The sequence below is a fragment of the Coptis chinensis genome, chromosome 2 (assembly GCF_015680905.1).
Source record: "Coptis chinensis isolate HL-2020 chromosome 2, ASM1568090v1, whole genome shotgun sequence".
Lineage (NCBI taxonomy): Eukaryota > Viridiplantae > Streptophyta > Magnoliopsida > Ranunculales > Ranunculaceae > Coptis > Coptis chinensis.
The window spans coordinates 18,481,950-18,495,443 of record NC_141457.1 but is presented as its reverse complement, the minus strand read 5'-3'; positions in this window follow the sequence as shown (position 1 = coordinate 18,495,443).

The following is a 13,494-nucleotide window of genomic DNA, read 5'->3' as shown; positions in this document are numbered from 1 at the left end:
TGAGAAGATGAATTACAAAGATTTGTACGAGTTATATATGCGAAAAGTTGGGAAGGAACCATTGGATTTTCCCAAACCAATGATCATGTGATTACGAGTATGTAATACCATAGAACTAAAAATTCTTTTTATGAAAATAAAAATAAAGTATGTGTTGGCTATTGAATATCATTGTGATGTCAGATAACATACCTGCATAAAACTTAGTGTTGTTGATTTATGAATGTAAAAGAACGAGACGCCCCCATGTAGAGAGAAAAACCTCCCAATATAGAACCATTGGAGAAAGTTATTGAAAGGCAAAGGGGACATGATCGTCCTCAATGAACCTAGCTATTCAGGTGTTAAAATATTTGTACCGAACGTGAAGCAAGGCCCCCACAAACCGTTGGAGTTGTCACAGTTCAAAGTCGCCACCACCCGTGCATCGACCAAACTAAAACACAACGCCATTGCCTTAGTAGTGGAATTAGCATGGATATTGTACTGTGGGAGTATTGCAATAATTGTTCCGAGCAAGAAGAACCATCTTATTGACTCGGATTTCCGTCAAGTAGGCATGAATGTGACTTACTTGGACCGAAAAAGGCATAATATGAATGACCTCCCTAGAATGAACGTTAATGAATGACATTGTTGAAAGTAAATTTACAGAAGAATAGAGTAATGTAAAATGACAACCAAACTAAGAGAATGGAAGTTGAATGCCTTTATTGATGGATAAAATAGAAAGAACTACATAGATGGATAGATTCGTTATTGATGGAGTAATGTAAAAATGCAAAAAATTTCCTAACGGTAAAACTTGCGAAGGTGGTAAGCATTCCATAGCTTCTCTATCATTCTTCCAGAAATAGTACGGAGGAAATATGCCCTTAGATGCTGGACGATCTATGATGTAGGGTCCTTGCCAATTTTCTCCAAACTTTCCTGATTCTATAAGCTTTGGGTTTCTACAGAGAACCCAGTCTTCAGGAGCAAAAGACTTAGGACGGATCTTCTTGTCGTAGTTTCGTTTCATGTCAGCTTGATACTTAATAAGCTGTTGTAGTCCCTCAGAGCGAACCTCATCAATAAGAGCTTTTGACTGAGCCAAAGTAGTGTCATTGGAACCTGTTTCAACAGCAACTGACCGAGACGTACTAGAAATCAATTCTGTAAGTAAGACTGCTTCAGCACCATATGCAAGGTTAAAATGTGATAATGCAGTTGAATATTTTGGCGTTGTCCTATAAGCCCACAAGACAGCTGGTAACTCCTTGACCCAATTTCCTTTGGCGCCAGTCAAACGCCTCTTTAGGTTGGCCAAAATCACCTTATTGGTGGCTTCGGCCTACCCATTGGCTTGCGGATGATAAGGTGCGGAGAAGTTATGCCGTATCTTCAAATTAGCACAGAACTGACGAATTTCTTCAGCATCAAATTGTTTACCATTATCTGATACAAGTGCCGCAGGAATGCCAAAATGACAAATAATATTTCTCCATAAAAACATTTTGACTTTGGAAGCATGGATTTGGACCAAAGGCTTTGCTTCTACCCATTTGGTAAAGTAATCGGTTGCCACAAGAAGGAATCGTATACTACCTGGAGCTTTAGGTAAAGGGCCAATAATGTCTAAGCCCCATTTGGCAAATGGCCATGGGCTAAGCATGGGATGCAACTCAGTAACAGGTAGTTTACTCATATTATCGTGTTTTTGGCATGGCTCACACCTCTCAGATAGGTGTTTTGCATCCTTTTGCATCTCTGGCCACCAATAGCCCTGTGTCATAGCCTTATGAGCTAAACTTCGCCCTTTGGAGTGGCTTCCGCATAAGCCGGAGTGAATCTCTTCCAAAACTTGAAGTCCTTCCTGTTTTGAGAGGCATCGCAACATAGGGTTTAAGTCCGAGCGCAAACTTCCGTCAGTAACAGATATCACCAAAAACTTCCATGCATCGTGTTTGATTCTTGTGCATTACGAAAGACCTTGCGTAAGGGATACTTAGTATAAACTCTGACCAACCTCCCCTGGAAGTATGGTTTTAACCAACGAGCGGCATGAACAAATGCAAGTGCAATTTTTTCCATCTTTGAATAACGAGACTCAGCTCCGGTTAACGTCTTACTGATAAAAAAGACGGGTCTACCATCATCGATGAAAAGAACAGCACTAACAGCTTGAGTTGTAGCTGCTAGGTATATGCCAATAAGTTGACCCGTTGAAGGACTTGTCAATATAGGAAGACTGACCAAGTATCTCTTTAGTTGTTGCAATGCCATCTCACAATCAACGTTCCAAGTTGCCACCCCCTTTAAAGTCTGGAAGAAGGGATGACAACGACCGAAATATTTAGAAATAAATCTATGAAGAGCGGCAAGACGACCAGTAAGCCATTGAATTTCCTTCTTATTTTTTGGTGATGGCATATCAATAACGGCACGTATCTGATCAGGATTAGCCTCAATACCTCTACGAGTCATGAGGTATCCCAGAAATTTTCCAGAAGAGAGGCCAAAAGAACATTTGGCGAGACTGAGTCTCATGTTATACTTGTTAAGCCTATCAAAAACAAATTGAAGATCGGAAAGATGATCACCAGTATGCTTCGATTTAATGACTATATCATCGATTAAAGCCTCCATTATTTTTCCCAGCAGATTGGAAAAAATTGTATTGACAAGCTTTTGGTAGGTTGCACCAGCATTTTTCAGACCAAAAGGCATAACAGCAGCAGCGTAAAATGCCTTGGTCGGTGATGAAGGCGGTGAACTCTTGGTCATCCACATTCAAAAATATCTGGTAGTACCCTGAAGAAGCATCCATGAAAGATATGCGTTGGAAGCCTGAAGTGGCGTCTACCAGTACCAAAATTCGTGGCAACAGATACGAATGAATCGGACAAGCTTTATTAAGGTTCGTTAAGGTTCAGATGAACTTTACGATGAGTGGGAAGTTACATTCAAAGGACTTCGTGTTAAGTGGGGTGAAATCCATTTCATCTAGAAGATTTAAACAGACAGACACCCCCAGTCGAGCCTATGTGGAAGATGACACCTGCCATTACCTCTTACAAGAGTTAGAGATTTTAGGCGGTACACACTCTTGGGTCCGACTGGAGATTGTCTTTTTCTTTGTGTGTAACCAGCCTATCTAGGTCGGTAGTTTGTCTGGGATTGTGGTCTTCCCTCTAGTTACTTCTGTGACACCTTCCTTCCTTATCGGATCAGACCTGTCTAGGATGACGATTTTCCTCAGGTCAACGAGGTCGGCCTTCCCTGTTAGGTCAGTCTCGTTTGGGATATTGGTTTTCCTTATATTTTCTTCCTCGCGGACGCTTCTTTCCCTATTTGGTCGACTCGGCCGATGACAATTTTCTCAAATCAGTGAGGTCGGCCTTCCCCGCCGTCGGTCCAAAGGATGAAGGTTTTCCTTATACTTTCTTCCGCGGACGCCTTCTTTCCCCTCGTCTGGTCGGACTGCCTTAGGATGGCGATTTTCCTCAATCTCGCGAGGTTGGCCTTCCCTCGCCGTCGGTCCAACCGATGAAGGTTTTCTTTATACTTTCTTCCGTGACGCCTTCTTTCGGAGGTGTTTGTATCGCCGTTTGCGGTAGCGGCGGTGGCGGCAGTGCTGCTGCAGTTGGATGTTGAGAATTGATCCTACCATTAGGAGCAACTCGATTGTTCAACGGTTCTTGCATTGCCCGACTTGAATTTCGAAGGTTGTGATTCCTATTGGCAGGAGGAATATGTTGACTGTTCGGTCTGGTTCTTGTGCTTACCATCTTGATTGTTTAACGTGATAATGGATTCAAAAAACCCACAGACGGCGCCAATTATGTTTTGACAGTAAACTGCTTCAACACAACGAGAACAATAGTAAATAACGCACTAAGAAACAAAGGAATTTGATGTTGGGGGAGATGAAACTGAACCAAACAATGGCTACCTACGTACCCAAGATCTATTCTCTATGGATCAAGTTTCCACGTAGTTCCTTATGAAAAATAATTTGGTATTTATATAAGTAAAGTAGAGAGTCCTTGTAGCTCAAGTAATCTTATAGCTTGAGTAATTGTGGTTGAATATAACTCTCAACTGATAGTTATCTCTTTGATAAGAAATGAATCTAGACATAAATCAATGTACATTAGTGGCAAGCCATGTGGCTAAGGTTCAGCCTTAGACACATGAGTTAATGGGCATGTACATTGATCCATGATATTGCGAATTGGGCTTTAGCCCTGTTGATTAAATGAATAAAATAGAGACCCCTACTAATGGACGTTTGCCACGTAGGTGGGGGTCGAAACACCAATAACCCAATGAGTTTTGGATTTCAGCAGGTATAGATAGTCTAATAGCAAAAGCCAACAAGAACTTGGTTAAGTCCATTGTTTCATCGCTAATGGTGACAGAGAACACTTGTTCTCCATCCGGTCTTTCAAAGAACTTACAATGCTCATAAAAATAAGTTGTAAGTGCAGGAGAATATAGTTCATCAGAGCTTACCATTAGAGGCTGCCATCCTGCTTGTATAATCACGTCGCGGAACCAAGATCCATACGTGTCACTCGCGAACAAATCTTCGAAGGACATCTCCAGTATGATCTGAGGAGACTGCATATCAAACAAACACACTCTAGAACTACTCCTGGAAGTAACTATGGAAGATTCCACAAATCAGAACTTGTGTTGTGAAGGGGTGAAGGCACGGGCGCGCTCTGGCTTGGCAAGAATTCCAGTGTTTTGGGGGCGTGCGCGCTCCATGTAATAGAAGTGCTATGAAGTGAAAGTGAAAGGAAAAATGAGAGGTGCAAAACAAGAGATGTGATGTTAAGTTGAGAGTGAACCCTGTATATATAGAGGACTATTTTCTAAGTTCTACAAGTTGCCCAAATAGTTAAGGCAACATGGTGGAAAAAGAATATTTCTAAATCCAAAATAGAAACAGACCAGATGCATACTCCAAAACCAAACCAATAGGTTTTTTGCTGGAATTAAAATAGCAATCATTTAATCACTACTCCTTGAGGTCGCACCAAACAACACTAGCTAATTCTAGCTACACCAATTTAGCAACATACTCACATAAACCGATCGTTATCAAGCAGGCAATAATATTTTGACAAAAAAACACGTGGATATGATTATAGGCATTGCTAAAATAAATAAGTCCACCCCCAAACAAGTTGGAAGGGTGGGATTCACGAAACAAAACATAGCATATGCCGGAATTTAAAACAACTTCAAATATAAAATAACAAATACATAATTCAATATTAACTACTTAACTAAACAATTCATAATCAAAATCTACCAAAAACAAGGAAAAAGTCTTAACACAACAATAATACAATAAAAACTAGCCACGAGACGAAAATGGGCCAGAGTCATCCGACCTGCGTCGACGACGCTCATGCCTCCCATATTCATCAGAAGAAGAACCTTCGTGAGGTGGCAAGCGTCGTAGAACTTCGACTTGAAATTTTTGTTGCTGCTCCATAAATGCATTTATGGTTTCCCCACGCTCATTATCACGTTGGACGAGAATCTCCATGTTAGTGTGGAGATCCTTATAACCATCAGCTAGTAACTGAAAATTGGTCTGAAGCTCGGCTTGGTTACTAATAATGGTACCCTGCTTAGTCTGAATCTCCTCATACTGACTATGGAGAGTCTGCATGCCACGATGAAGTAAGGAGACACAGGCTACATCCATAGTAGCCCTTTCCTAAACTTTGGCATCAAAACATATCGTGTCATCCTCCTCATCCTCATCCGATTCCGTCTCAACACCCCTATCATCAGGCAACCGCCACTCCCTCTTAATACATTTCTTATAAATCCGTGCATTTTCATGCAACTTTAACATAATCCTATCAGTTTTTGGAACACATCCCCAATACATCATGATCTTAGTAATCAATGTAGGTAAATATGTTGTATATATACCAACTGCTCTAATCTCAATTATCAAAAAGTCGAGGATGCAAAACTCATACCTCTTCTCCTATAGGATCCAGAGAATGTGCAGACACGTCGAGTTGATGTCACTTACTTTAGTGGTGCCAATGATATTCTGACCAACCCACTGAACTACAGCCAGCTAGTTGGTTCGCAAAGACGATTGTTGAACACAATGCGATTTTGGATTGTAAATTCCCTCCAAAATAGTCTCCTTCATCAAAGCCTCGATTCCACCGCACTGAGATGCCTGCATTGTGAGTATGAGGTCTCTTTCCTCAATGCCAAAAATTGCAGACAACACAGCTGTATTCAATTCCCTCCTCCTACCATTCACTTTCACAAAAACCCGACGACCCTCAATCTCCCTCTTCTTATAAAAATTCAATACCAAATCGGTGTGGAAAAAATCATTCGCCAAATACCACAAAAAGTGCCACTTCCTACGAATCATCTTGGTATCATAAAAGGGTGTGAATTATCGAACTTCAAAAATTTGTTCTGAAAGAATCATTCGGGGTTTATCCATTTAGTTTGGATAGGGAATTTGGGGTGAATGAGGTGCGTGGGTTTTTTTTTTTTTTTTTTTTTTTTTCTTGGCAGTGTGGAGGCATGGAGAAGATGAAGAACATGAATGGTTTTTCTCTCTTATTTAGGAGTCACGTGACCGCGTAGGGTTTAAGCACTTGGGCCCAAGCCCAAAACAATACAGATAATACCCATCATGTCCCATGCTTCGTATATCTTAAAATTGAAATACCCGATTCGTTAACGGTCTGATTTTTGCAAATAAGCTATGAAAACGATCACCAAAGAGAGTAAAATCCAATGATCTATAAAAAGCTCAAATCTAACCGTGGCTGACATATAAGAAAATGGAAAATACCTCGAAGTGCGTGAATAACATAAGTTATGTGATCAAAAGAAATCTAAATTCATAGATAGTGTCAACCCGAATCAAAATACGATTACACGGCATAAACAACAAGAATGGGAAGTTTAGAGATCAAGAATGGAAAGACCAAACACCTCACCCCCAAACAAATTTTGAAAACAGGGTTTAGAAAATTTGTTTAAACACGTGGGTCTTTTAAAGTCAGAGTGGAAAACATGAATTATGTTACATGTGGACTTAGGATCCGGTACTTACAGTCATACACTCCAAAGGGAGGGCCCAGTTACCTTAATGGTGCACTGCCAAAATATAAGATTGGAATGGAGTACACCGAAGAATAAAATGAGTCTTTTATAGTCAGATACTCGAGACTTTATCTAATATATATATCCACAACTATTTCAGTTGTTGATATATGGTAAACTGCAGGTTATATATATATATAACCTGGTTATATATATATAACCTGCAGTTTACCATATATCAACAACCGAAATAGTTGTAGATCTTGCCATAAATAATTATCACATAAAACACATCCAAACACAATCAAGCACCATTATTTCCCATGACGTGGCCTAGCGGAATGAGAGTGAATACGGATGGATCTAGAACCTAACCTAGCATGCAAAGTTGTCGTTTTTCTCATACGAAAAGGTGGCCAAGTGAATAATTGTGAGAAAATGGATGGTTGTGGAAGATATGGTGGATATGGATAAATTTTAAAAGTAAATGAGAATGTGGGTTTATCACAAAACTCATTGGTGGCGTGGGTTGGTATAATCAGACAACTGAAAATGAAAGTATCAAGTGGCTCTTTAGGTAGTATTTTCTTACTAGGAGAGTTTAGAAAATCATGAAACACAGGGGAAGCAAGTGGGTCAAGTGCAAAATCAAGGTTCCTTTGAAAAGGTGGAGGGCGGGGAACATTGATGGAAGGTGAATAAGTGACAGGATGATGTGAGGTGGGTGAATGGTGCTCAGCTAGAGCTCTCAGGTCTAGATCATCAGAAGCTTTTAGATATGCAAGACAGCCTTCAATAGGTGGGTTAGAAGAATCACTGGAATAGTGGGTGAAAAATTATTCTTCTGTCATGGTGTCAAGGGATGAATGAATATCAATAGGAGGGGACTCGTGAGGTGGCAAAGAAGAGTTGTAAAAGAGGCGAAGGAAATCATCCTCGATTTCATCTACTTTAAGGGAGTCCTCGTCAAAGTCGGAACTTCCGAAGGAAAGGAATTTGTGCATCTGATTATCAGGAAACGTGTTTTTGAAATAATCGTGAGATAAACTCTCGATCATGCGAACTTCTCCATCGATAGTCATATTTGGTAACTGTTTCAACATTTTGAAAACATTTACCTCAATAGAAAGATGGTCAAAAGACATAGAAATTGAACCATCACGGCAGTTTATGAGCGCTTTGGCAGTTGCTAAGAAAAGACGCCCTAAAATGATAGGAATAGAGTCGTTAGCGACTTCTGTGTCGAGGATAACGAAGTCAGCTGGGTAGTAAAAATCTTAAACTTTAACCAGCACATTTTCAACCACACCCTTAGGATACTTAATAGAATGATCAGCTAATTGCAACGTCATTTTAGTTGGTTGCATCTCTTGTAGACCTATTTGTTTATATAGATAATACGGGAGTAAGTTAACACTCACCCCCAGGTCTAATAGAGTAGTTGTCGTGTGGGTATTCCCTAAGGTGCATTGTATAGTAGGACGACCAGGGTCCTTGTACTTAACGATTCCATTATGTTTAGACAGAGTTGGAAATTGTTCATGAGTTAAAAAGGCGTCTTTTGGTATATTTGTTTTCTGCCTAGTAGTGCACAACTCTTTTAGAAACTTAGCATGTTGTGGTAACTTTTTAATAGCGTCAAGAAAAGGTAGATTTATCGTTAGATTTTTAAAAACTTCCCTAATTTCATCAAAATTGGTATCCTTGTGTAACATGGCTAGTCTCTGGGGAAACAGTGGGTTCTCTCTATATTTGGTATATGGATCAATAAGAGTTTTAACCTTGGCCGCTTTCCTCTTGGGTTGAGGTTTAACTGGTACCTCTACAGGAGTAGGATCTTCAGTTACTACTTCGGTATCTAATAAACTATCCGGTGTAATGACCACTGGTGAGGTAACAACTGCCATAGTTACAGCGTTATCAACCACTCTGCTAGAACGGAGAGTAGTGATGGCATTTAACTTACCTACGTTTATATTTTCATTACTAGTATTACCGGTTACTTGAAAAGCTGTGTTTGGCGTTCTAGGATTAGGTATAGCTTGACCTAGAAACACACCTTTCAATTGGTTTTTCTCTTGGGTTAACTGTTGTATGGAATGATTAATGGATTGTAAAATCTATTGGTTAGCTTGCATGTAGGCTTCGAAACGATCCGGTTGTGAAGGTGTAGTGGCCACAGGTGGTGTGACTAGAACTATCTCACGTTAATTATTAATAGGTGAGTTGTGATAGTTATTATTAACCAGTACAATACCTCTATTGTTATTATAATTATTATTATAATTACCTTGTCTTTGTCCTTGTCGTGGTGGAGCTTGGTTATAGTTGTTCGCTAGCCTAACATTTTGATTATTAAACCCTGAAGGTGTAACTTGTTGATTATTTCTCCAACTGAAGTTGGGATTTTGTCTCCAAGGTGTGTTAGGTTTGCTATTAATGGAACAAACATTGTTCGGCTGTGCGGATGGTCGTTCATAGACTAAAGGACAATAGGAGTCAGGATGCTCAGGACTCAAACAGAAATTACATGGAATAGAGTTGACGTTCATGACAGGAGTAGGCTTTTGTTGAACAGAAATAGCTTCTACCTCTTTAGTGAGAGATTCGATTAAAGTTTTAAGCTTTGGATCAGATTTAACCTCAAACATACTGGCAGCCTTAACTGTGGAAGAAAAATTAGCGGAACGGGGGATGTCATTACCCCTCCAGTTATTTTCACACTTAGATTGATCTTCTAAAAACCTATAAGTCTCGGAGGCACCTTTACTAAGGAAACTACCCTTAGTCATTATATCAAGAACCTCCTTATGGTAATGTAAGAGCTCTTTGAAAAAGGCACAAAAAACGTGTCTTTCACAAGGTTATAATGTGGACACTCGATGAGAAGATCAGTGAAACGATTCCAGGCCTCTGAAAAAGATTCATGAGGATTCTGGTAGAAGAAATGAATCTTTTGAAGCATTTCATCTGTCTTCAGTGGTGGGTAAAACTGTTTTATGAACAATTGAACAAGTTTGGCCCATGAGTCCATAGAATTAGGCGCTTGGGCAGTTAACCAAGATGTCGCTTTATCGGCTAGGGTGAAAGAAAAAACCCTTAATTTAATATGTTCTGAACCTACGGTAGGATGATGAAATGTGGTAAGAACTTGTTCTATCCTACGCATATGCTGATAAGGCTTCTCGTGGTCTAACCCATGAAAAACCGTAACAAATTAAATATATTTGGGGGAATTCGAAAATCCCCCACTGGGTCTGCAAGAATGATGCAAGACTTAAGGCTATCGTTAAGGGCTTTGTAAAAGTCAGAGAGAGGAGTCTCTATTTCTTCAGCCATTAATGCAGGTGTAGTGTGTGATATTCTTGATAGGCGTGTGCGTTGACGTTTACGATAAAGAACAGAAGATGGTTTACTCTTACCGGACCTTAATCTCATGCAAGGCTAAGGCCAATAAGAAACAAACCACTAACAATAGTCAAAGCAACCCTTATATGCTAGAATTAAAAACTCCTCTGACAAAAGAGGCGAGGAGTGGAAGAAGGACTACCTGAATGCCTCCTTGCTACGCGTTTGAATATGCAATCTCAGTGTATTTACAAAGATGGAAACACTGAATAACTTGAACGAAGAGAGTTGGAAACTAACCTATGAAAAATCGGGCTTTCTTCAGAAGGGGCACGGGCGTGCTTGGAAACAGGCATACAAAAGCGCAGGTGCACTCTTGCTTGACAGGAATACCAGTAACTTAAGGGCGTGCGCGCTCACGAAATATAGTACCTAGGGCGCGGGCGTGCTCAAGGTAGAATTTCGAAAAAATTTATATTCTGAACCAAATAAACACAGTTAGAACCAAACAAGGATTCGTTCCACTCTTAGTTTATTTAGACGTAAGTTTCACTAGTTTAATCAATTCTAACAAAACTGATGAGAGTAATGGATTGTAATTATACTAATCTGGTGATTGAACTAATTGAAATGTTCTAACTTATACTATAGCAATCAAATACTAAAATGTGAATATGGATAAGGAATTAGGGGGATTTGATTCCACTTGATTGATTCCTAATGTGCTAGTGTAGATTATTACAATCCTAACCAATAAAGATTAAGTAATTGATCCCTAATTATTCATGGCAATCTCTACCAACTAATAATTAGCATATGAGGAAGTTCAACCCATTCTTATGGTGAATCAATTAACCTAATAAAGTGAAACTCTTGAAAAGGCAATAATCTTAACTAACACATCAAGTCTTCATCAAACCCCTCTAATAGAGGTTTAGCTAGAAGTCATTAGACTATCATTAATAGAAGAATAAGAAGATGACATAATGAATAATAATAACTTGGCTTTTATTAATCTAATGGAAGAGAGTTTAAGAATTAAACTATATTAAAGACTATATATTGAATAATCAACTAACTTAAAACTAATGAAAGAGTTATATGAATTAAAACCTAGGTCTAAGTACTAACTAATGGGAAGGGAGAGAATTATTCTAAAAACTAAAACTAAGTATAAATCTAAGAAATTAAGAGTTATGCCTTAGTCTTCTTTATATAAGAGAGGGCTAGGTCTACAATTTTATGCATCGGCTTTGGAGCTATGTTTTGGGCTATGAAATCAAACCCAAAACCTAATTACATATGTCCAAAAAGGGATTCTCTGCTGGAAATTACTATAACAGCATTTTCGTCTACTTCTACTCCTTTTATTGGGTCAAAGCCTAAATTATTAGAAAGCTCTTTTTCGAACTGGTCGTTTTGACATATAGTAGGCCCAATTCCGAGGTCTGAGTCCAAAGATATGGCTTGCGGAAGTTCTGTTAACTTTTATGCTCTATTTCTGCCCGCGTTGACTTTGACTTTTCAGTTTTGATCGGGCTTTAAAAAGGATTTTTCTCCTTGAATCTTTGCTTTTAGTCATAGAACTTCTTAGCAACCAACCTTTGCTCCTTTATCTCGTAAAAGTGACATATTTCTTCTCATATTCGACTCCAATACCTGAAATACACAAAAACACGTAAACAGTACTAACTCTTATTTATTATACACATAATTAGTCTAAATGTAATATTATTAAGGTGTTAAAACTACAGTTTTGGGCTCTTATCAGTGCTCGTGCTGAAATCTAGTTAAACTCATATTAAAAGATACTCTAATTTCGCTCATCTCAATATTGATAACTAGATGGATCAATTTCCACATTCCAAGAAAATCATGTTTGCATGTCCCCTTCAAGCTTGACTTCAGTCGAGCATGTAATCCTTCCACCCTATTCATCGTAATGTTTCCATAATGCTTTTGTTGGTCTATCCAGTAAGCAACAAATGCTTCTTTGTAAGGCAACCATGTTCTACGCAAATATTGGATGAGCACAGGATAATCTTTAAAAGCTAACTCTATAGAAGTACGTGATCAGCTCCCAAATATGCATATTTATCCCTTTACATTACTGTATTACAACCTTTCATACGCATAATAAACAGACAACTCATAGCTTTTACTGCCTTTCGTAGGTTTCATGCCATTTCAGACCACTTATCATAAAATATGCATTTTAGCGCCGAAAGGTGCTTTATTAATGCTTCTTATGAAGACTCGAGCTTGTATGAAAAAGTGCTGAAAAAGTCAATATCAAAGTCAACGGTCAAGGACTCAAACCCATAAGACTAAAAAGTATGTCCTTAACTCAGAAGACTGGAGATGGATGGTCTTGTCTTAAAAGTAGCATTGCTCAAACCCTAGCTTGCTCAAGAAGAAAGAAGAAAAGCAAAAGACTAAAGTAAAAAAAAGAAAAGTAAAAAGCAAATGTATGAGGTGTCTTAATTGTAATGGGAGAGGGCAAATCAGTCATTATAAAAAGTAGCAGGATAAAAGCAAAAAGTAGAGAGAAAGTATTATCCAATTTTTGGTTTGCCAACCCAAAAATTGAGATCAAATTTTATCATGCTTTCTTAGGTAGATTTGCATTATTGCAATTTATTTTTTTGTCTAGTTTTTTCTTTTATTTCAATCTATTGCTTTTCTTTATTTTCATGTTTTTCATTGCATTCAATACTTGTTTTCAATCTTGTCATTTTAATCAACTTGTCTTTTTTTTTTTTTTTTTTTGCAAGAAAATGTGAATATATTATAAATATAAATATAAAGTTACATATTAGAGTTTCCACCATAAGGAACATAAGGAACAACTTGTCTCTAAACTTCATTGTTATTTAATTCTCAAGAACACAAGTTACACTCATTTGAAGACATCAAATGAGTGTGACTTGGTGATAAAGTTATTTCTTTTCCTCTCTTTTCATTTCATGTTTTAATTCATCCCACACAAACTTCAATGTTTTCAATGTTTTTTCATTCATAAGCAACTTGTTTTTCCATACCTCTTTAGCTCTA